We start from the raw sequence: 24548 nt of genomic DNA, 5'->3' as shown, positions 1-24548 counted from the left end.
TTTAAATGGTGCTTGTCCTCATCGTGACCGTTATTTACCTCACTGGCAGCCCTGGTGCCCCCTCCCCGCGCTTTCCCGCCTTCCACCCACACCGAGTCCCGCCCACAGCACTGATTGGTGCAGAGACCCAGCTCTGCCAGCTCTGATTGGTGCAGAGACTCAGCTCTGCTAGCTTTGATTGGTGGAGAGATCCAGCTCTAATTGGTGCTAAGACCCAGCTCTGCCAGCATTGATTGGTGCAGAGACCCAGTTCTGCCAGCTCTGATTGGTGCAGAGACCCAGCTCTGCCAGCTCTGATTGGCGACGCGCCTGTCAGTGTTGGCTGGCGATGGCGCGGACCAAGAGCAGCTTGTGTGCCGTCGAAAGGGAAATTCAGCCAAACGCCTGACAGAAAATGTGCCGAGCACACACGGGCGGAATCCCGACGCTTTTGGGCTGTAGGTTTGAGGTAAAAATGTTACGGAAAACACTCAAGAGTACAGGCGGCTTTCAATAAGCTCCTCCTCCTCCACCCTCCGGGATTCAAACCAGCGGTGTCATGGCGTCAGTTGGGCTGAGCCTTCCAGATGGCGGGAGCGAGTTGGGTCGCCCATGGCTGGACTCTGGCATTTGCTGAATTAGTGAAAAAGCTGCTTAATATTGACGCCCTTTCGCACCCATTCACCCCTACACCCACCCTCCTTTCGAGAAGAATCATGAGTGCAGACACCCTCAAATTTTGTGCATAGGATATTGGACAACATCATTGATGCAGGACCGATCCATTCTCTGCCATTCAGACACATTCTACTATTTTGTCGTTGGACTTTATATAAACACCTTCCATGGCTCGCTGATATATGTTGGTGATACAAAGGCTCTACTGGGGGTAATTGAGCAACTTCTGGGAGACTTGGAAAGTTAAGAGAGTTTGGAGGAATTGCCACAGATCACTGAATGATGTCAATACAGCCGCTGTTTATTTAGCCGACTAGTTCAGTCACTTCTCTGAGTAAGTTGTTCTTATATCACCAATGCTCAGTCGTTAGATAGAAACAACTGGATGATGGCAAAGCAAAATACGATTGAAATGGATACTTGTATTTTTTTTCAAAGTCCTGATGGTGGAATTTGCTCTTTACTCCCAAAATAGTGTAAACATTGCTTTGCACCATAATGAAGACCATTTGCAGCAGGGATTATTGCCCACATATACTTGAATTTGGACAGACCTTGGGATACCTGATGCAAGTGGATACTTTCACTTAAGCTCATTTGGGAATATTTTTCCCCATAAAAATCATAGCATATGTAGAAATACACACATAAAGGTTTTTGAGCTGGGGGGATTGTAACGTGGCACCACTATTATATCCCTGGTGGATAATGGAAATTGGCAGATAATTTAATTCAAGACAGGATACGGGAAGCAGGGTTTTGGATGAGCTGAAGTAAATGCAGGGTGTAAGGCTGGCCATGAGGGCATTTGAGGGCATTGGAATAGTCAAGTAATGGACATGGATCAGGGATTAGTACATGAGCTGAGGCAGGAGCAGAGACGGACAAAATTACAGAATTGGAAGTAGGCAGTCTTACTTTGTTTTTTAACCTTTTCAAATTTGTTTTGTTTTCACCTTCTTAACCTTCCTTTGACTCATTCTGTACTTCCCCAAAAACCCACATATAAATTGCTAGTTAAATAATCTTTCTTTATTTTCCAAGCCCTGGCTCTGCCTTGGCACTGAGAGGCGAAAGGAGATATGGGTCAGTTCGGTCTGGGAAAGCAGGAAGGCTGAGCAGGCCAAGACCATGTTGCCTTTGGGAGGGGACATTTGGGTTGAGCAGAGCAGGTCAAGACCATGTTACCTTTGTCAGGGGTGAAGGGGAGAGCGGAGCAGGCCAAGAATCTGTTACCTTTGTCAGGAGAGATTGGGTTGAGTAGAGGAGATCTGAGCAGGCCAAGACCATGCTGCCTTTGTCAGGGGAGATTGGGTTGAGTAAAGAGGAGAGCAGAGCAGGCCAAGACCATGTTGCCTTTGGGAGGGGACATTTGGGTTGAGCAGAGCAGGCCAAGACTATGTTGCCTTTGTCAGGGAAGATTGGGTTGAGTAAAGGAGAGCTGAGCAGACCAGGATCATTTTGCCTTTGGGAGGGAAGATTCAGGTTGATGCCTATACTTCGAGGGAAGATTTGGATTGTGGCGAGCAGAACAGCTGAGTGTGTGGCTCAGCTTGGAAATACTGGGATTCAGGTTAGGCAGAGTAAAGAGGCTGAGGAGTCAAAGTGGTACCTTGGGAGAACATAAACAATAGTGAAAATCACTAAAAATAATTTAAAGGTAAAACTAAAAGTGGAGTAGGATAATTATTAAGTATGGGCACAAGGTCATAATTAAAAGCGGTTGTTAGGTTGTGATTGGCCCATTATGCTATATGAACACATGGTGAGCAGAGATTGGTGGTTGGTTCACATGGATCAGTCAGCAGTGGTGAAGAAACACCAGTTGTATATAATCCTTAATAGTACTAGTGGATCTCCCATGATGTTGCTTATGCTAAGTTGGATGCTGTTTGATGAAGAGAGCAGTATTATAAGCATGTCATGTATTCTGTTATGGTGTAACTATCACTTTTAGGATAAAGTTAATTGTTAAGCACATAGAGTCTCAGGGTGAGAGAATTGAGTGGGGCTTGATGCTGAAAAAGCAGGGGCAAAAAGGCTGAAGAGCAGAGTGGGAATTTTAATAAATGACGGGTTAGCGGAAAGAGGTTGATGAACAAGGCTGGGAAGAGCCAAAGAAAGGAGAATCTTGAGGCTGTAGGTTTTTTTTAATACCTGGGAGTGGGGGCTATGACTGAAGAGGAGGCTGGGAAGAGTCCAAAGAGCAGAGCTGGATGTATTGAGGCATGTGGCCAGGAAGAGGCTGAAGACTGGGTAGGCATGGTAAGTGATGCTAGGTAACAAAGGTAGTGGGTGTGGGGCAGGCCATGAGAGAAGGAATGGAGAAGCTCAGTGCCTGGGAGGGAGAGGCAAGTGTGGCGAGAAGCAACTTTATCATTGGAGACTGTGAGAGGGGGTTGACAATCTGGGAGAAAGAAATGAAATGTATTTCAGAAATAACCTCAGTAGCTGAGCACTGTGTTAAGAGACACTACAGCAATACCTGCGGGTGTGACTGGGAGCAGTTTGATTAGCAAGAATTTTAACATTGGAACACCACCTAGTGGTGCTACAAGGATTTATTAGAAAGTCTTCCAATTATATTGGAATTTGCATTCAAAATGCCATAGGTTTCATTGGAACATGGATTGTGTACAAGATTTTTAATTTGCTGCTGGGTTTCTCCTGCACATGGTAAATTGGAGGCTTTGGTCTCTCGTACCTGTCTGTTGCCATCCTGTTGCTGTCAATTTTTTTTGTCTTCTAATGCTCCTGTGAAGCGCTTTGGGATGTGTCACTATGTTAAAGTCGCTATATAAATACAAACTGTTGTTGCTATCCATCTGTCTCTTATGCTTCTGTTTCTCTTCTATCTCCCAAAGTGTTTTTTCTCTGTCTTTTTATTTTATGTCCTTTTTAGTGGGTGTGGTAGGTAGTGTGGTGTGGACCAGTGGCTGCATTTTCTAGGTGTGGGGGGTGGGGGGGATATTACAGGAAAAGGTGGCCTTTAGTGGCTTCCTATCTCCTGCTCCATCATTTGTGGTTTACCCAGCAGTCTCAAAGGTACCCTTGTTTGCAAACACAAACCCTGTTTGCTTTCCTTACACCCCTTGTGCATCTTTAACCTTTTGAGTTTCTTTTTTTTCCAAAAATATACTTTATTCATATAAAATTTTCACAATACATTGGAAAATAGTTCAGTACCTTGTGGTCAGCAATTCCATACAATTTGTTTGGATGCTGACAGCAGTTCCATACAATGCACTAGCGTGCATTTCATTTCAATTTACAGTTTAGTACAATCCTTAAATCACGTTACATGTAGCACTATGCAGATGAAAGCAGTACATGGAATGGATGAGAATACATTTACATTTCTTTACAAGTTACTAAACAGTGCAGAGACTTTCATTATACATGGCACAACACAGGTGTTTTTCAGAAAATGGTGCTCTTTGTATACAAGCAGATTATCAAGTACAGCCCGAGGGAGATCTGGTTCCATCCCCTGGGTTTACTGTAGTGGAAAGGCCTTCAGCTGTGGCTCTTCCCCATTGTGCCTTTGCGGCGACTGCACCAATCTTTAGTGCAGAACGTACCTCAGCACGTACTCCTGGACCTTGGATTGTGCCAGTCTGCAACACTCGGCCCTGGACATCTCCTTGCTCTGGAAGACCAGCAAGTTTCGGGAAGACCAAAGTGCGTTTTTCACCGAGTTGATGGCTCTCCAGCAGCAGATGATGTCTGTCCCTGGGAACAGAGCACAGAGTCCTGTGTTATGGAGCTGCTGAGTTTCTTTCTTGATCTGTTCTCTTTAACCGGTATTCCGGCATGGTATAGACCTTCCTGGAGTTTCCTAACCCCAAATGCAAGACACTACACTTCCACATTTGATGACCTCTGCTACAGATGGTACCCATTTACCCAAGTTATCAAAATTGATGTACAACCTAACTTTGTTCTGAATTACTAACCCTCATGCGCATATTTTTGTATCACCTGTATCAGCACTTTCTGTTGGATAATGTTAGCTGTAGAAACATAGAAAATAGGTGCAGGAGTAGGCCAATCGGCCCTTTGAGCCTGCACCACCATTCAATAAGATCATGGCTGATCATTCAACTTCAGTACTCCATTCCTGCTTTCTCTCCATACCCCTTGATCCCTTTAGCCGTAAGGGCCACATCTAACTCCCTTTTGAATATATCTAATGAACTGGCCTCAACAACTTTCTGTGGTAGAGAATTCCACAGACTCAATTCTCTGAGTGAAGAAGTTTCTCCTCATTTCGGTCCTAAATGACTTGCCCCTTATCTTTAGACTGTGACCCCTGGTTCTGGACTTCCCCAACATCGGGAACATTCTTCCTGCCTCTAACCTGTCCAATCCTGTCAGAATTTTATATGTTTCTATGAGATCCCTTCTCATTCTTCTAAACTCCAGTGATTACAAGCCCAGTCGATCTAGTCTCTCCTCATATGTCAGTTCTGCCATCCCGGGAATCAGTCTGGTGAACCTTCACTGCACTTCCTCAATAGCAAGAACGTCCTTCCTCAGATTAGGAGACCAAAACTGAACAAATTATTCCCGGTTTGGCCTCACCAAGGCCCTGTACAACTGCAGTAAGACCTCCCTGCTCCTATATTGTTTTGAGAGACATTTCTGACATGGCAGTAGTGTAGTGTGTTGCGGTAGTCATACATGGTTCTAGATAAGTTTGATTCCCCCTCCCCTTCCCCCACCCCCCCACCCTTAGTCCCTTTACTTACTTCCTACTCTCAGCTGCAGAAGCTAGCTGCTTTCCATGGGCCATGGAGAAGGAAAGGATAGTATGTAGAATCCAGCCCTATCTGAGGGCATGACACTGTTTCTTGGCTGTAAGGGTCTTCATGAAATGAGCTTGGGATGTCTCAATACAATTCCTTTTATAGGTATAGACCAATAGCACAAAACTGTCCATAGTTTGCCACTATACTGGCAATCTCACTGAGGTCACAGAATGGGATGTGCGGAAATTGGAGAAATGACCTAACGCTGTGGTAAGGAGTGCTCTTCTCCGATTGGGCTGAAGCACTTTGTTGGGGCAGGAACAGGAAGCTTTTAAACTTCATCCAATCATGCTTGATCTAGGATGTTTTAATACTTGCATTGGGTGCTCAAAATAGCATTCCTCACCTTGAGCATAACATTCTCACAAAAAGGGAGAATTGCCCCCCAGTATGCCCTTGCATTCCTTCTAAGAGCCAGTGCCAGAGCCATAATGCCACCCTGAATTTAACCACCTGTAATGGCATGGACCCTCTTTTCTTGTTTATTCCATTCTCGGGGTCCCCACAGTATGTCAAAGCCACTTAGCTAATTGCTAGGATGCACATTGGAATGGCGCAGTGATAATTTGGCATTGGATTTTTCTCCCTCCTCCCCCCCCCCCCCCCCCCCCCCCCCCAAGGTGGCGTGGCTAAGATTGGAAATTTAGAGTCTGGAGGGTTTGGATTTGCATCTGCTACTCTGATATCCCGTAGCCACATTTCTGGTAAAGTACTTATTGAAAGGAACTGAACAAAGCTAACATTATTTTTCTCTTTCAGAAAGTTTTTGTAAAGGTGTGATCAATTGCAGTTGAGATGTTTCATTGTGATTATTGTGACTTATGGACTACGTGTGTAGATGAGCTGGACATTCACATTCTGGAGACTCATGCTGACTTTCAGTCTTCTGACACTCCTCTGGAGAAATCGTCCGATCCGATTTTTCCACTTTGGTCATGCTCTGACTTACAGTCTACTCAGCCTGACGTGCAGACATCTGTGAATCCTGGTAAGTATGAATGCATACAATTCTGGTAATTTGTTCTTTGGTTAGATTCTTATTTCAGCAAGTAACTACAAGTAATACACAGCATCATTGTGGAGTTAGAGTAACTATGTATACAAGCAGTGAAGCCCATAGCTCTCTTGAGACAGATACTGCTCAATAGATATATTTGATTCACTGAGTAGTTGACTATGGTAATAGAGTGCTCAGTTTGCACTTAAAATAAAAAGGTAAGACTTGGCTAACAGATTGGAAATTGGGTGAAAAAACTGACCAGTCTTTAAACTTCATAGCTTTGTCTGAACATTGTAAGAAGCAGTTGTGTGGTCACTCTAGTAGACTGAAGCAGCCAATAATGAGAGGAGGGTTTCCCGCATTCATTCAGGTGAAGTAGCAACCCATCCTCTTTTTAAAAAAAAATTTACATTCTGAATGGATTGGGGGAAGGCATTCTTGTTCCATGGGTCTTGGTTGTCCTCCAGTACCTTGGCTATTACTCCAGCATGAATCTTAAAATTGTGTGACTGCAAGTGGAATATTATGGCTGAGCACAAAATTGTCCTCTGCACAACTGCAATTTTTCAAGCTCCTGATCCTATCTATTGACTCTTGGATGGGTTCAGGAGCATGAATATTGGTGACTTTCGCCTTTCTAACCCAGGAACACAAGCCAGATGTAAAGCTGCCCCACTTGCTATTCTGTCTGAATCCAGCTAGCTTAGCATAGACTAAGGATTGAACTTGAGACCTTTTCTTACCTGGATAACTTGCTCATTGGCTAATGCAGCTGAGCCATTAGAGGAGCCTTTGATGATTTATTAATACAGGTGAAGAGCAGAATCCTCCCAAGAAATTCTTTCAACAAATTTGTGTAAAGGTTTACTCTAATTGTTCGGTGTGTAAATACACCATATGATGTGATACTAAACAGTACTATCCAAGAAGGTCCTGAGTTCAATTATAAGTCTCCACTGAGTTCGTTAATCTCAGTTGGGGCACTAGTGGGGGAATTACAATTGGCATTGTGTTTAGGATGGAAAGAAAAAAATGGCCAGGTTGGTGATGCTGATTGTTACCCGGTGACCTTTGTTGAGGAGTGCATGTGTGTAAAGAACTTGATTCTGATGCTCTCCACAGTTGAAATACACACTGATGCACACTACTTCACTTACACTGGTCAGTAATGAGCTGCTGGCATCTGTGAAACTGTATCCCGACATCAGGTACTGTTTTAGAAGATGAAGGTAGAAGAAATGAAAAATAGTGTGAACACTTGGGCTACTTAGCAGTTTAATCTTGCCTCACTTGGATTAGTTTGGAAAGCTGTTCCTGTTTCAATTGATGTTGGTGAAATATGCCTCCTGCAGTGTAGTCTGCAGTCCAGACTTTCTACCTCCAATTACAGAGGGAATGTGTTGAGAAATCTGCAATGACACAGCTAGGAAGGAAATCAGTTTAAAATGAACCAAGAAAGTAGGATTGTAGCTTTCTGATTTCTAATAAAAACATTGGAAATATTATTTTTGCTACAACAAACACTGGTTAGTGTCTTGAGGTTTAAATTAATTTGATACTGTGGTGTGTGAAATGATACAATGAACTCCATACTGTGAGCCAGAAACCTGGTCAGTCTTTAATGGCATCCAGAAGTAAAGATACAAAGGAAAAGTTCAGGTTATATACCGGGCTCAGCTTAGGACCTCCGACGGTAGTGCCCCCTGTTGGTGGGCAGACCTTAAGTACATACATTACAGACACAGTTTTCTGATTTTTTTTTTAACCAAAAAACTCATACGTTTATAATTCTGAGTCCATATAAATTTTTTGAGGAATCTTAAAGTTGAACAGACTTTAATGGCCATTTTCTGACTACTTTTATAGTAAACATATTGAATGTTTGCATAGTCTTTTTTCATGTCAAAAAAGCAGACTTGAAATCTACAAAAATAAAACCCAAGTTACTGTGTTCGCAAGGGTTGTTAAAATATTCATTAAAAATAATAGTGAGGTGGAAAAATAGGAAAACAGCTCAATAAAACCTTGTATAGCATCTTTAATGTAGACAAAAAAAGCACAAAGCACGTCAGTTAGAAAATTTTAAATTATTCTGGACTATGTTTGCTCAGTCTGAATATATAGATTTTTTTTTTGTATGTATTCATCTTGCATGTTCAGCGTTATACCGTTTTAAAGTGATTCACTTATCTACTAAAGTGTTGTTGAACAAACCCTGCCAGTCTGTTTGCTGCAGTAGTTCTCCTGTTTCTGTGAATTTAGTCCCTTTAAAGTTATATGCATCTGGCTGTGGGGTTTTCTGACTTGCAGATCATAATAAACAGTATCATTCTCCGTGCTCCCCCCGCCCCGGCCAAAGAATGCTACAGCTTCCATTTCCTGCACTGCGTTTGGATAATTTACAAATGCTAGGTCAAGCCTCTTGTTGCTTTCTTGACTCACTGGGTTTACCGACTCTGATTCTAAAACACTGTTTTCCTAGTTTATATTGGTGAATGAAAGTATTTTCTATTCCCTTAAAGGCTTCCTTTTTTTGTAGAGCGACTTGTCTTCATCCTTATAGCAACCTTTGAAGTTGTAAATATGCCCCTTGAATTTTTTCTCGTTAACGCTATCAATCCAAAGTAGTTCTTTTTGTACCTTTTCACTTACGTGCAGGATCAACCTTGATTACTTCCCAGATGTCTCTGATGTATAATGCTACAATACTTCATTTTTGTACACTCCATACCCATGAATATTATATTCTCACCCATCCTCACTATTTAGCCATGTTTCCAATCTTCCCACTGCATTTTAGTGATGATTTATTTTATATTTGAATAGCTTGCTTTTGTTCATTAGGTGATATTATTCTTTGCATTTTGCTGCTATTGCTTTTAAAATTTTAGGGCCTCACCAGAAATTTATCTGACTTTGCCAAAGACTACTCCTGCAGGCAAACCCTTGCTGGCTATTACTTTAGAAACATCATATCTGGTAATGTAACATTGGCCAAGGTTTGAAAAAATGAGCTTGTTACTCTAACTTGTTCACTGGAACTAACATGGATAACAGAAGAAGAAACGACATCAGACTGCACTTCGGGCTACTATTAAACCCGTTTATTAAAAGTAGAAGTTAAAACCGTAACAGAAGGTTAATATACTGGCTTTCACTTGATTGCAGAACTTCTTCCTGTATACAAAAATAATAATAGTCGTTACACTTCACAACTCTTTTAATGATACGTAAACTAATATGTGTAATATAACTTGCATGTGAAGCTAATCTCTGCTCGGAGTCTGCATATGTATTCATTGGGCTCAGAAGAGCTAAAGATCGACTGCAAACTAGATATATCTCCTGTCCCCTTTTTGAAGTTCAAACTCGGACAAAGGAAATCGCATAAATAACTCTCAAATCAAATAAAGCTGCCAATAATCTAGAATTTAAAAACCAAGAATGCCTGCTGCCCAAGAATCCCTCGTCCTGGATGATGATACCATCCACACCAGTGCTTCTAAAATGTCTCCTCCCCCCCCGCCCCCCACCGATCAGTTCTGGATTCCCCTCCACTGTGGTTGACCGGGCTCTTGACCATGTCCATCCCATTCCTACACTTCTGCCCTCGCCCCTTCCCCTCCCTCCCAGAACCGTCGGCTTCCTATTACTGTGTCAGCTGTGGGTCAGTGGGTAGCACATTTGCCTCTGAGTCAGAAGGTTGTGGGTTCAAGTCCCACTCCAGGGACTTCAGCACATAAATCTATGCTGACACTCTAGTGCAATGCTGAGGGAGTGCTGCGCTGTAGGAGGTGCTGTCTTTCGGATGAGACTTTAAACCGAGGCACCATCTGCTCTCCGATGGACGTAAAAGATCCCATGGCACTATTTGCTGAAGAGCAGGGGAGTTATCCCCGGTGTCCTGACCAATATTTATCCTTCCATCAACATAACACAAACAGATTATCTGGTCATTATCACATTTGTGTGAGCTTGCTGTACACAAATTGGCTGCCGTGCTTTCCACATTACAACAGTGACTACACTCCAAAAGTAGCTAATTGGCTGTAAATTGAGACATCCGGTGGTTGTGAAAGGCGCTATATAAGTCTAAGTCTTTCTTTTACTGTTCTGATGAAGCTCAGTGCTAGCTCGACGAACAGCACTTCATCTTTCTACTAGGCACTTTACAGTCTTCCGGTCTGAACATTGAACAAGATAAATTTAATAACTTTGAATATTAATGATTGCTCCTATTTTCTCTTGGACATGCTGTAACAATTCATACCTCCTCTGGACCCATCTTTTGTTTCCATGTTTGTCTCATAATCACCTCCTTTTGCCTTGCACCATCATTCCTCTTTTCATTTAATCACTCCTGCCCTATCACAGACTTTTACTCTTTCACTGTCCTTCCCCCTTTTCTCTGGCTCTGTATTTGCTTAAAAGCTGTTGATTGCCAGTGTCATGTATTTCACTATCTTGCAATGACTAAGTATGTAACTGTAACTCATGCATACTGTACCTGTACCCTTGTAATGCACACCCTGATCACAGGGAGTGAGCTCCTCACCTGGGCTTCCAGATATCCAGGCCACCCAGGATCAGCACTCTTTGGGCCCAAGTTTCCACAAGAAAAAAAACGGGCGCCCCTCCGAGCTGGGCGCCCGTTTTTCGCGCCTAAAACGACCACTAAAAAAATCCTCGGTATTCTCCACCGACTTACAGGTCCTGTGGCACTCGGCGCAGCCAGCACGAGCTGTGGGGGGGGGGGCGGAGCCAGGTCCCGGCGCTGAAAACAGTGCCGGGACCTCTGCACATGCGCGCTACAGTCGGCACGCAAGTGCAGTAGCTCCAGGCGCTGAACTGTGGGAGGGGTCCAAAGCACGCAGCCCCTAGCCCCGGCCCAATGGCCTCACTGGGGCTGCGTGAATGAGGCTCCTCCCACGGCCAGCTCCTGCTCCCCGCCCGACACTTGCTCCCCGCGCCCCCCCCCCCCCGCCCCGACCGACACCCGCTCCCCCCCCGACCCGACCCGACACCCGCTCCTGTTCCCCGACCCCTCCCTCTCTCCCTCCCCTCTCCCTCCTCTCCCCCCCTCTCCCTCCCCTCCCTCCTCTCCCCCCCCCCCTCCTCTTCCCCCCCCCCTCCTCTCCCCCCCTCTCCCCCCTCTCCCTCCTCTCCCCCCCTCTCCCCCCTCTCCCTCCTCTCCCTCCTCTCCCCCCTCTCCCTCCTCTCCCCCCCCTCTCCCTCCTCTCCCCCCCCTCTCCCTCCTCTTCCCCCCCTCTCCCTCCTCTTCCCCCCCTCTCCCTCCTCTCCCCCCCCTCTCCCTCCTCTCCCCCCCCTCTCCCTCCTCTCCCCCCCTCTCTCTCTCCCTCCCCCTCCCTCCCCCCTTCCCTCCCTCCCCCCCTCCTCTCGCTCTCCCTCCCTCCCCCCCTCCTCTCGCTCTCCCTCCCTCCCTCCCCCCCTCTCTCTCCCTCCCCCCCTCTCTCTCCCTCCCCCCCCCTCTCCCTCCCCCCCTCTCTCTCTCTCCCCCCCCCCTCTCTCTCCCCCCCCCCCTCTCTCTCCCTCCCCTCCCCCCCCTCTCTCTCCCTCCCCTCCCCCCCCTCTCTCTCCCTCCCCTCCCCCCCCTCTCTCTCCCTCCCTCTCCCCCCTCTCTCTCCCTCCCTCTCCCCCCTCTCTCTCTCTCCCTCCCCCCCCTCTCTCTCCCTCCCCCCCCTCTCTCTCCCTCCCCCCCCTCTCTCTCCCTCCCCCCCCCCTCTCTCTCCCTCCCCCCCCCCTCTCTCTCCCTCCCTCCCCCCCCTCTCTCTCCCTCCCTCCTCCCCCCTCTCTCCCTCCCTCCCCCCCCCTCTCTCTCCCTCCCTCCCCCCCCTCTCTCTCTCTCTCAGCTGCAGAATTCTCTGAAGCACTTTCACACAGGTAGGAAGATGGTTTATTTAATCTTTTCTTGGCTTATAAATGTTTATTCAGGTTGGATTTATTTGTATAATATTTGTAGAAGTATAAATAAGGATTTATTGTCGAATTTAATGAGTTCCCTTCCCCCCCCACCTCGTTCTGGACGCCTAATTTGTAACCTGCGCCTGATTTTTAATGTGTAGAACAGGTTTTTTCAGTTCTACAAAAATCTTCACTGGCGACATTCTACTTTAGTTTGGAGTACATTTTCACTGTGCAAACTTTCAAATCAGGCGTCAGTGGCCGGACACGCCCCCTTTTGAAGAAAAAATTCTGTTCTAAACTAGAACTGTTCTACCTGACTAGAACTGCAAAAAAAAAAATGTGGAGAATTGCGATTTCTAAAATAGTCCGTTCTCCACCAGTTGCTCCTAAAAATCAGGCGCGAATCATGTGGAAACTTGGGCCCCTTAATCCTGGGAATAAAGTGAAGGTCACAGAATGACCGTGTCTGATCTATCCATGTCTTGTGTGAGTTTGTAACAAGGTGCAGAGACACAACAGCCAGAATCTTCTAGTTCTGATGAGACGTCATCAACCTGAAACATTAACTCCGTTTCTTTCTCCACGGATTCTGCCTGACCTGTTGAGTGTTTGGCCCCAAGTTTCCACATAATTTGCTCCTGATTTTTAGGAGCAACTGGTGTAGAACGGAGTATCTTAGAAATCGGAATTCTCGACATTTAGTTTGCTCCAGTTCTAGTCAGTTAGAACAGTTTCACTTTGGAACAGAATTTTTTTTCCAAAAGGGGGCGTGTCCGGCCACTTACGCCTGTTTTCAAAGTTTCGTCAGTGAAAACTTACTCCAAACTAACTTAGAATGGAGTAAGTGAAGATTTTTGTATGCTCGAAAAAAACCTTGTCTACACTTTAGAAAATCAGGCGTAGGTTACAATTAGGCGTAGGGAATGAGGTGGCGGGGGCGAAGGGAAGTCATTAAATTCCACAATCAATCCTTAGTTATACTTATACAAATATTATACAAATAAATCCAACCTGAATAAAAATTCATAAGCAAAGAAAAGATTAAATAAACCATGTTCCTACCTGTGTGAAATAGCATCAGCCTTCGAGCTGCTGTGCTTCAGGCAGGCCTTTCATGTTGGAGACAGGCAGGGATGTGGCGTCAGTGTCTCGACGGCGACGACAGCGGCAGCAAGCTTCGAGCTGAGCTGCAGTGCTTGAGGCAGGCCTTCATTCTCTTCGTGGCTGGCCGCGAAGAAGCAACACCGGACGGACCAGAGGCCATTCGGCCATGAGATATCAGCAGCGTCAGTGGCTGGCCGGCAGCTGAAGAATCAACACCTGACACACGCACTCTTTTTATGGTGCTTGAGGCCATTCGGCCACGCTTTAGGGGTGGCGTCAGTGGCTCGACGGCAGCCAAAGATACAGCAGCAGCCTTCGAGCTGTGAGGGGGACTGAGGCCATTTGGACAGGGAGAGGCAGCCACATCGATAGTTTTATATTTAAATTTGCAGAATGGGTGCTGCATTGTCAACACCACGTATTATGCAATGGTTTGCCATCAATTCACTGCATAGGAGAGAATTGATTAGAGCTCACCGCACCAGGAACGTCATAGCCCGTAGGTTGATGGGGAGGAGACCTTACCCACGTCGATTAAATTAAAAATGGGAAACTAACTACTTGACCAAGGTCGTGCCATTTCTTTTTGCACTGACTTCCAGATCTTCTGGTATGCACCACTGCACAGTAATCTTCTGCAACTTGGTTCCAGCGTTTCTTCATTTCTTTTGGTGGCAGTTTTATTTCCACCTCTGTTGCTGGTATTTAGCTCCTGCCATCTCTGCTCAATTACGTTGACTAATATCTCCACTTCCTCATGCAAGAAATTCTTTGTTCTTGGTGGACGTTGATCCATTGCAAAGTTGAATTGGCACTCTTATTTCTCCAAACACACAGCCCTTAATTTGCCTGCACCAATGCAGCACCGGTTCTGCAAGTTTACCAGTGAAAAGCTGAACTCACTGATTTCAGCAGGTGATTTATTCAGCAGTGCTGCTAAAAGCACTCCCTCACACACAGAAATATCAAAAAAAATTAAATTACAAACCTTTGCAGGGGTTCAAGAAACAAATCTTCACTTTTTCTGCAGTCCTTTTAAAAATGGCCGAGTGCCAATGTTTCTGTGAGACTGCGCATGCGTGCACGCTCCAACGCGCATGCGCAGGGTTGCCGGCACCACGAAGGCTAATTTAAATTGTACCCGCCCCCTGCTACTTAGAAAATCGGCGCGAGTGTTAGGCTCCACCCCCTGCTGCGAAGAGCACGCCGCGCCAAGCAGGCAGAATATCGGACTTTTTTTTAGGTGCAGTTTTCGGCGCGAAAAACAGGCGCCCAGCTTGGAGGTGCACCGTTTTCGCCGCGGGACGAAACTTTGGGCTTTTATTTCAGATTTCCAGCATCCGCAGTATTTTGCTTTTGTGTTAATTTGATTTAAGTTGTTTCCTTCCCAGTATTTGATTTAACTTTTTGTAACACCTGAGTGGTCTGTCTTTTTCACCATTTACTGAACAATTACTTTACTTTACTAGTTTTGAGTAGTAATCTGTCCTCACAAAATCTTCAGGATGACTCCATTCCAGACTGGGTTAAATGTTGCTTTGACCTACAGTAATCGCATTGTGTTTCTTTAAGGCCATTATACAAAAAAATATAAAACTCTCACAATAAAGAGAACATATTTCTGATCTCTCATAGTTGCATGATACAGCTTAGTAATTTAAAATCCTGTAGCATTGTTTTTAATTACACAACATCATAGGCAGTCCCTCGGAATCTAGGAAGACTTGCTTCCATTCTTAAAATGAGTTCTTAGGTGGCTGAACAGTCCAATATGAGAAGCACAGACTCTGTCACAGGTGGGACAGAGAGTCGTTGTGGGAAGGGGTTGTCATGTATCCTACATGGTTACTGCTTGTACTATTACAAGATGTGCCACCTGAGGGCACTGCAGTGGGAGACTTGTAGGTTACCTGTACAAGTGTGCCAGGCCTAGTATAAAAGGCAGGCCACCATGTGTGATCCTCACTCTGGAGTTACATTAAATGGACTAAGGTCACTACAGTTCAAGCACAACACATTGTCTTGTGGAGTCATTATTAGAGCATCTGTAGACATAACAATTGGTGACGAGATTACGGACCTTCACGTGAAAATGGCTAACCTTGGTACGTTGTAGCAGTTCACCGATGGTGATGATTGGGAAGCCTTTGTGGGGAGGCTCGACCATTTCTTCACAGCAAACGACCTGGCAGGCGACAATCCGGCCACACTGGCTAATAAGCGCAGAGCTATCCTGCTAACCAGTTGTGGGCCCACCATTTATGGCCTCGTCGGGGACTTGCTGGCACCAGCGAAGACAACGACCAAGACGTACTCAAGCCCAAAGAGAGCATCCTCATAGCCAGACACTGGTTTTATACACACCGAAGGCCAGAAGATCGCAAAATATGCTGCAGACCTCAGGAGGCTGGTGGCGCCGTGCGATTTCGGCGATCACCTCGCCGAAGTGCTGCGGGATATCTTTGTCATCGGAATCGGTCATGAAGGCCTTCTTCATAAGCTACTATCTGCGGATACCACAGTCACACTACAGTTCAAGCACAACACATTGTCTCGTGGAGTCATTATTAGAGCATCTGCAGACATAACAAGGGTTGGTGCGACTGGTTTGCCGCATGCTCATTCCACTGCCTGCACTTGATTTCTGCATGCTCTCGGCGATGGGACTCGGTGCTCCGCCCTCCCGGATGCACTTCCTCCAGTTAGGGTGGCCTTTAGCCAGGGACTCCCAGGTGTCAGTCGGGATGTTGCACTTTATCAGGGAGGCTTTGAGGGTGCCATTGTAACGTTTCTTCTGCCCACCTTTGGCTTGTTTACCGTGAAGGAGTTCCGAGTAGAGCGCTTGCTTTGGAAGTCACGTGTCTGGCATGCGAACAATGGCCTGCCCAGCGGAGCTGATCAAGTGTGGTCAGTGCTTCGATGCTGCGGATGTTGACCTGGTCTTGAATGCTAATGTTGGTGCATCTGTCCTCCCAGGGGATTTGTAGGATCTTGCAGTGACATCATTGGTGGTATTTCTCCAGGGACTTGAGGTGTCCTACTGTACATGGTCCATGTTTCTGAGCCATGCAGGAGGGTGGGTATTACTACAGCCCTATCGACCATGAGCGCTTGGTGGCAGTTTTGAGGGCCTGGTCTTCAAACACTCTTTTACACAATGATTTACAAGGATGATACTAGAATTGAGATTACAGCTATTGGGAAGGAGTCAACAAGTTAGGGATTTTTTTTATTTAGAAAAGGGAAGACTTCGAGGAGACCTGATGGAGGTCTTTTTAAAATTATGAATGGGTTGGAGAGGGTAGCTGTGGCGAGAATCTTTCCACTTGTGGGAGAATCCAAAGCTAGGGGCTATAAATAAAAATACAAAAGCAAAATACTGCGGATGCTGGAACTCTGAAATATTTGACGAAAGGTCATCGACCTGAAACGTTGGGCTGGATTTTTTTTTTCCCTACTGAGGCAGACGATGTCCACGGCGGGCTGTGACCCTGCTCCTGGCTCATTGTCAGCTTCCCCCAAGACTTTCCCCTAATTGGACTTGTTAAGCCCGCCATGCGAGATTCCCAGCCAATTAAAAGGATGCGTGTCTGATGACATCATCCGATAACATGTCATCAGCTGGTTTCCTTAAAGGAGCCATGCCCACATACATTTTGACAGTTGTACTGTCAGTGTTCTGCAGGATTGAGGTGCAGCAAACACTGACTAGCACTGCACAAAGGTGCACGGCTGCACCCAGCCTCTCCCATCACTCACTCCAGATGTTTAAGGAGGGCGTCACAACATGCAGGGAGTTTCTCTTCCCTTCCAATGGGCAGAGGAGACCTCCCCAGGGCACCAACACAACCTGGTTGCACGTTGTACAGGAGAGCACAAGCAGAGATGTTGTCAGGTGGACCTGGTTGCAGTGGCGCAAACCTTTCAATGATTTCTGTGGATCACAAAGTTACTGCAAAGCCACACTCAACCTCATCCTGCTGTGCCACTCATTACATCCCCATCACTCTGCCTTCCCTACCCTACACATCCTTACTCACACCAACTTACCTTGCACCTCCACCCATCCCTCTCTATCTATATTAACATCCCCATCTCACTAGCCACCCCTCACACTTGCCCTCATCCTTGCCCAATCAAACCACTGACAACACAAGGGTAGGCACTTGGGTGTTATCGCCAATGCTGATTGAAAGTTTCTGCTAATGTGTTGTCAAACATTGAAATCTTTATTTTCAACACTTTGCCTTCTTGGACAGATCTGTGTGCATCTTTGGAAGTGGCTTAGTGAGTTGTAGTGAATGGTGAGACATAACAGTACCGCCCCCCCCCCCCCACAGTGGTGATGAATGTGAAAGGAATGGCTTGGACATTGTAGGAATGCTTTATGGTGTTGGTGCCAACCTGGCGCATTATGTGGCAGACACCATCAAGAAGTAAATCTGGCCATCCTGGGCAGCAATGTGGTCGGATGCTGATGTCCTGTGCAGCATTAGGTGATTGTGGAGAAGGTTGGTGATGTTGGTGTGCCTGGTGATGGTATTGGGGCTGATTGTGGTGGGATTCTGAGGGCCAAGATGAAATTTTTTCAAGGGTACCGATGCTGATGGGATATATGGCAGCTGAAGTTGAAATGACAGAAGCGATCTGTCAATGATGAGAGAGGTTGCTCCAAGGAGGTGACATTGGATAGAGAATTCGCTGCAAACACTTTAAACCTCCAGAAAGCTGAAAAGTGTATTCCAAATCCTGAAAGCTCCAGCTTTTAAGATTGGAAATTGAACAACTGTGAAATGGTAGCTTTTATACCACTTCTGCAGCTGTCAACTAGTCAAACCAATCCAGCGTTGTTGAGAACCCAACATACTTACCTGACATGATACCCAAGGGATGTGAACCTCGAGAAAAACTTTGAAAAATCCTTTGGACCTGGTAAAATGCTGCTTAAATAGCTTTAAACAACTTTTTAAACTATCTCAATTGCCTGACACGCCGTTTAGTACCGGGTCTGCAATCCGCAGCCAGAACCGGCACTTTGAAAATTCACAAGGAGTCTGGTTCAGAGCGGACTTTTGCCCTACTGTCAATCATGGCCATTTTGACAGCAGACCCGCCTCCAAACTCACTCACAGGGCTGGTAAGATTCTGATCATTAACTCTGTTTTTCTCTCTCCACAGATGCTGCCTGCCCTGCTGAGTATTTCCAGCTTTTTCTGTTTTTTTTTATATAGGGCCATAAATATAAGATAGTTAATAAATCCATGGTATGTTAGCCTTTATTACACAACATTGGACTTTAAGAGTAAAGAAATCTTACTTCAATTATATAGGGCCTTGGCAAGACCATACCTGGAGTACTGTGCACAGTTTTTTTTTCTCTTTACCGAAGGAAGGATATACTTGCCTTTTTAGAGGGAGTGCAATGATGGTTCAGCAGACTGATTTCTAGGATGTGGGGATTATCCTATGAGGAGATATTCAGGAGACTAGGCCTACATGCCCTAGAATTTAGAAGAATGAGGGGTGATGTCATTGGAAAATATAAAATCCTTACAGGACTTGACCTGGTAAATGCTGGGAGGATGTTTTGCATGGCTGGGGAGTCTAGAACTCGGGGTCACAATCTTGGGATAAGGGGTCAGCCATTTGGGTTTGAGTTGAGGAGAAATTTCTTCACTCAAAGGGTTGTGAATCTTTGGAATTCTCGACTCCAGAAAGCTGTGGAGGCTGTCGTTGAGTATATTCAAGACCGAAATCGATAGGTTTTTTTTGAATTGTAAAGGATATGGGGATAGTGCGGGAAGATGGAGTTGAGCTCGAAGATTAACCATGATCTTATTAAATGGCAAAGCAGGCACAAAGGGCCGAATGTCCTACTGCTCCTATTTCTTAAACTTAATAGGGAAACAAGGAGATTTTTTTTTTACTCGGTGGTTAGAATGTGGAACTCACTACCCCAGGAAGTGGTTGAGGTAAATAGCTTCGATGCTTTCAAAAGGAAACTAGATGAGTGCATGAGCAAAAGTAATAGAATGGTATTTTGAAAGGCTGAAATGAGGGAGATGGAATAGGTGGCTACTCATGTGGCGTATAAACACCAGCACAGACTAGCTGGGCTGAATGTCCTGTTTCAGTGCTGTACAATCTATGTAATATATTGTAATATTTCACTTCTCCCTGTGTCTAAGACAAGATTTAACATTTTGGAACGAGAGTGCCTTCAGTGAGGATTTGATCCCCGGCAGTCACAGTAATCAGTCACTTGACCATTTGCAGATCACCGGTGAATACTGCCACGATCAGTATGGATACAAAACGCTCAAGGAAAACATGAATGCCTTTTGTGAGACTATTGGGAAGTTAGGAACACTGGAGGATTCAAACAAACAAATTGCAATTGGAAAGAGCAACTTAAGTACTGATGCTGAACTCATCAGCGAGCAGGTGATGAATGTGTGTTGTACTGCACCTGATAATGAAGGTAATAAATCCTGGTTTTCCACCCAGAAATCCGAATTGGCTCATCTGCTAAAGGACACCATTAATGTTGCTTCGTACTTCGAAAGTGCCAGTGCTGAGGAACTGGGAATAAAAGACCTGGGCCATACAAAACCTAATGAAACCATTTTAGAAGTAACTAAGGAAAGTGAATTGTCTGAAGATTTGTTTTTTTCTTGTTGCTTCAGATGGAGCACAGAATAATACATCCAAACAGATTAATCCTGATAAACTAACCAAAGATGGGACAGAACTGCAAGTCGATGGAAAACCAGAAATGGAGACTGGTAAAATGTCCTGTATGTGGTGTGGATACTACATGTGTAATGAACAGTGCTTTGAAGATCACGCAAAAGAACTGCACAGCGATTTTGAATTTGGCAAAGAAGCGGCAACCTCCACAATGGGGCTGCAGTGCTTCGGATGTGGAGAAAATTACTTGAATTGGCGTCCTCCATTGCGAAACCATTGTTTTGCCCGAGTAAATTAAATATTACAGAATCAAATAATAGTTTAAGTAAGCAACACATTAACTCCGATTGTGAGGCATTGTTGGTGCAGCAGATTAATGATCAATTACAATTTTCAGTACCTTGTCTTCTGGTTAATGATTCAGATGTTAATGCAAGTTCAGAAATGTCTGAAGAGACTATTGGAGCTCCTTCATGTTTTCAACCTTAATGACTCTTGACAAGGAGGCAAATGATGGTGGTCTGAACATTAAAGGTGCACTGCCTTCTAGTAAATGCCTGGCATTGGAAGCCATAGTGAAAACCCTGAAAAGTCGTATGGCATCACCAATCAAATGCAGGCCAGCAGTTGCCATACTAAATGATCGAAGTACAAAGCCCAGGCGCAGCATTCCATATTGTAGAACAACAGAGGAGCAGCAGGCTGAGTGGGTGATGGAGGCATATAGCTTTTTAAACCAGCAGAAGATTGAAAGAGCGGCGGAGTTTCCCATGTGTGATGATGATTGCCTGCTTGACTCAATAGCTGAAATTGAAGTAGTGCTATCTGATACAGATGACGATAAAAGGACATATTCACAGGCTTACAGAAATAATACTTTATATGGAAAATTAGCAAAATCAACAGAAGACAAAAGCAAAATTCTGTGTCCTACATCAAGTGCAAAAAAGGAATCTGGAAAAGTGTGATATCTGTCCTTTTTCAAGTACTAACATTATGTTTGTCCTTTCGCACTACCACAGACAACACCCTGAAGAAAATATATCCTGCAACAGGATTTGGAAATACAGCCGTAAGATGAACATGTCATCAGAGATGGATTTGCCTTTGTCCATGCACACCATGTTTTCATTTGATTCAGAGTCTGCTGATCCAGCTGTGCCCTGTTTTGGTGGATCTTCTGAGTTGTGTTTCTGCGAACACTGTTCATACAGTGGAGACTGGGTTTCTTTATTTGAGCATTATCAAACAGCTCATAGATCTATAAAAGTAGGCAAAAATTGTAACCAGAAAGAATCGGAGAGGCAAATTGTCAACAATCTACAGGTCAGAGCACCACAAGGATCCACCTCAACCTCTAGTAGTGAGCTACAGGCGGTGTTTCAGTGCCAGGTCTGTAATTTTACCTGCTCATCAAGGCGAGTTATTTGTAGACATTATTGCATCAGGCAGAGTATTACTTGTGCTCAAATTGAAGACTCTGATATTGTTTTCAAATGTGCCTTGTGTGAGTACACTCATTTAATTCAGAATGGCCTTAATAATCACGATCTCGTATACCATGACATTGAACCTCAGTGTACCTCTCGTGGCATGAAGACCGGTCATAATGAACTTGCTTCTCTAGTATCCAGTAATGATGATCTGAAGGCTGGTATGGAAAAACAGATATGTATGTTATGTTCATTTAAAGCTATTACTCAAAAATAACTTTTGTTCCATTATAAATTGCGACATCCCAGATTTTATTCCCAAAATAGGTGCACTATTGAGTTTAAAGATAACTTGCATGTAGCTAACCTAGACCCACAATTTTATGAAATGAACACTTTCAGAGAACATGGCAGTGAACGTGCAAATGCTACGTTGGACTGGAGAATGAGTACAAAGAGTGTGGTTAATATCGAGGAGCCTTTAACCGTTAGTGATGGAAATGAACTGGAATTGATCAGCTGTAAAGGGGGTGAAGGCTTGGTAAAAGCAATGCCAGTCAGAGAGCACTTCAGGAATCGAAACAATAGCCCAAGCAGTTATGAGAGGAAAAGCGACCATTCTTTCACCATGGCTATAAACTCAATAAATGTAACCAGATTGCCGTCCAAAACATTTCCGCCGAGCAGACGTGGCAATCGGTGCTTGGGATACAACATCCTAATGCCAGAAAAGCAAAACGTTGACAGCAGTGACCTTATTTGTGAATTCGGTGATCCTTTGAATGAAATGAAGTATAACGCGACAGTCCAGGAATGTGTATTTGGTGCTGAAGATGAATGGCAACAAGGAGACCTGGTATGGTTGGCTGATTCTTAATTCTATTTTTGATATGACATGTAGAGATTAGAAATGGTTGGGAACAATTTAAATTCTGTTTTGTTTTCAACCTACCTGAATAAAGTCAGCTCTGCTTAGCAGGTCTTCCCATTTAGTGCCTTGCTAAAGTCAAAGCTATCTTCAATGTTTTTTGTCCATTTTTGACTAATTTCCTTTGAATATTGTTTAAATAGTAAATGTTAGTAAGATCAGAGCTACTTGGTGTGAAAGATTTACTTATTCAGATAATATGAGAGCTCCATTAACATCAGATGATAATCCAGGATGTGTATGTAATTTCAATTTCTACTGGGCAGAGTAAATTTCCTAGGTTACTTTGCATTTTAGTTTGTATCCACAACTGTTCTATTTTGCTTCTACTATTGTTTTAATAGAAATTTTCTGCAGCAAATACCAAGATCCTGAACCCTCGTCAAATAAGCAGAGGTGCTAATTAACTTGAATTATTTTATGATGAGATATGCAGTCAGGAAAATTTATGTTGCAGTTGCTCATTAAGAACTTATTAACTTGAATCACTGTGACCTCTTGGTGCATCCTTTCGACATTGAATTCAGTTCTTTTCACTTACCACTGCAATCAGCTACAGGGCATCCTGTGTACTGTTGAGAAGTGTAAGCCCCAAAAGACTAAATTCGTTGTGTTTTGGCTTTCTAAATGTTAAATTCACAAAAATCTCAAGATTATAATATTTCATGCTTTTAAATTTCTGAGCTACTGCTTCCAACATGGGCACTTTTTGTGGCGTATAAGCACAAGTTCCTGACCTACTCCCGTGCCCCCTCCAAACCCAACTTCCTGACCACCTCCCCGCTGCGCCATAGTTGGGGCATTGTATGTGGGTCACAGATTGTTAACAGGTTTAATGGGTATGACGTGAATAGTGACAGTGTCGTGACTTCTGGATTTCGGCCAGTCTTGCTATCTGGATCACGTTCTCGCTCTCAACCCTTCCTCTAGACCTGGACCACGTTCTTCCGCCATCTCCACTGTGCTCTCCGTCCTCTTTACCCCTCCCCAGCCCCCACCCCACCGAGTTCCTGACCCCCCCCCCGAATCCCCTCTTCTCTTTTCCCCACCCCCCCCCCCCCCCTTCTCGAGCGCACAAATCTAGGCTGACACTCCAGTGGAGTGCTGCAATGTCAGAGGTGTCGTCTTTCGGATGTAACATTGAACCGAGGGCCCATCTGCTCTCGGGTGGACGTAAAAGATCCCATGGCACTATTTAGAAGAACAGGGGAGTTATCCATGGTCCAATATTTATCAACATAACAAAAACACATTATTTGGTCATTATCACATTGCTGTTTGTGGGAGCTTGCTGTGCACAAGTTGGCTGCCGTGTTTCCCACGTTACAACAGTGACTACACTACAAAAAGTAGTTCATTGGCTGTAAAGCGCTTTGAGACATCCGTTAGGCGTGAAAGGCGCTATATAACTGCCATTCTTAGAAATCTTTACATGCCTTTCAGAAAAAAGAAAGGAGAAAGCCCCATTCACCTCACTGAATTTTTGTTTAGTATTCATAGAGAGCGGCAAATCATTTTGTGCCATCTATTGTATATTAAATTTAACATATGGTCACGTGTTTCATTGAAACTGCACATGCTACTGCTATAGATAGTGTTCTGATAGGTATTTTCTGTGTTAAAGATGTCACGCTGTGGTACTGAATGGATGCTATTTGAAGGTTCGTGTATGAGCCTGAGATTATGTAGTCTGGCCACTGACCTCCAATCAATCTTTCAAAATGCTTTGTGACTTTTTTTCATCTATTTTTTTTTCTCAGTAACTGAAATTTCTAATGTCCAAGATAAGGGGATGAACAAAATAAATCAAAAAATACTTATTTCACAATTGCATAATTAAATTAAATCATTGAATTGTCTTTTTATGCCCTCTTTAAAGCTTTTGATTCAAGGCTGCAGTCTACCCCAAAGGCCTGAGTTCGGATTTGGTATTTTTGCCCAGACCTATGACTCGGGCGAATTTGGATTGTGCAGTCTGAGCATGTGCAGTGTACCTTATT

General features: G+C 44.5%; 1 protein-coding gene across 6 annotated transcripts in view; it reads left to right on the top strand.

Annotated features, from left to right (window-relative positions):
* Window positions 1–313: 313 nt before the first annotated feature.
* Window positions 314–24548, top strand: part of LOC139245640 (zinc finger protein 462-like) — a 238632-nt gene continuing 214397 nt past the window's right edge. For 5 of the 6 annotated variants that reach the window (XM_070871221.1, XM_070871223.1, XM_070871220.1 and 2 more), the window contains exons 1-3: window positions 314–991; window positions 6228–6456; window positions 20184–22476. The gene's annotated coding sequence lies outside the window, so the exon portion shown is untranslated. The remainder of the gene's footprint in view (window positions 992–6227; window positions 6457–20183; window positions 22477–24548) is intronic. The other variant, XM_070871222.1, reaches the window with a different exon arrangement.

This window comes from Pristiophorus japonicus, unplaced genomic scaffold (assembly GCF_044704955.1).
Source record: "Pristiophorus japonicus isolate sPriJap1 unplaced genomic scaffold, sPriJap1.hap1 HAP1_SCAFFOLD_226, whole genome shotgun sequence".
Taxonomy (NCBI): Eukaryota; Metazoa; Chordata; class Chondrichthyes; family Pristiophoridae; genus Pristiophorus; species Pristiophorus japonicus.
This window is presented reverse-complemented; position numbering and strand designations above follow the sequence as displayed.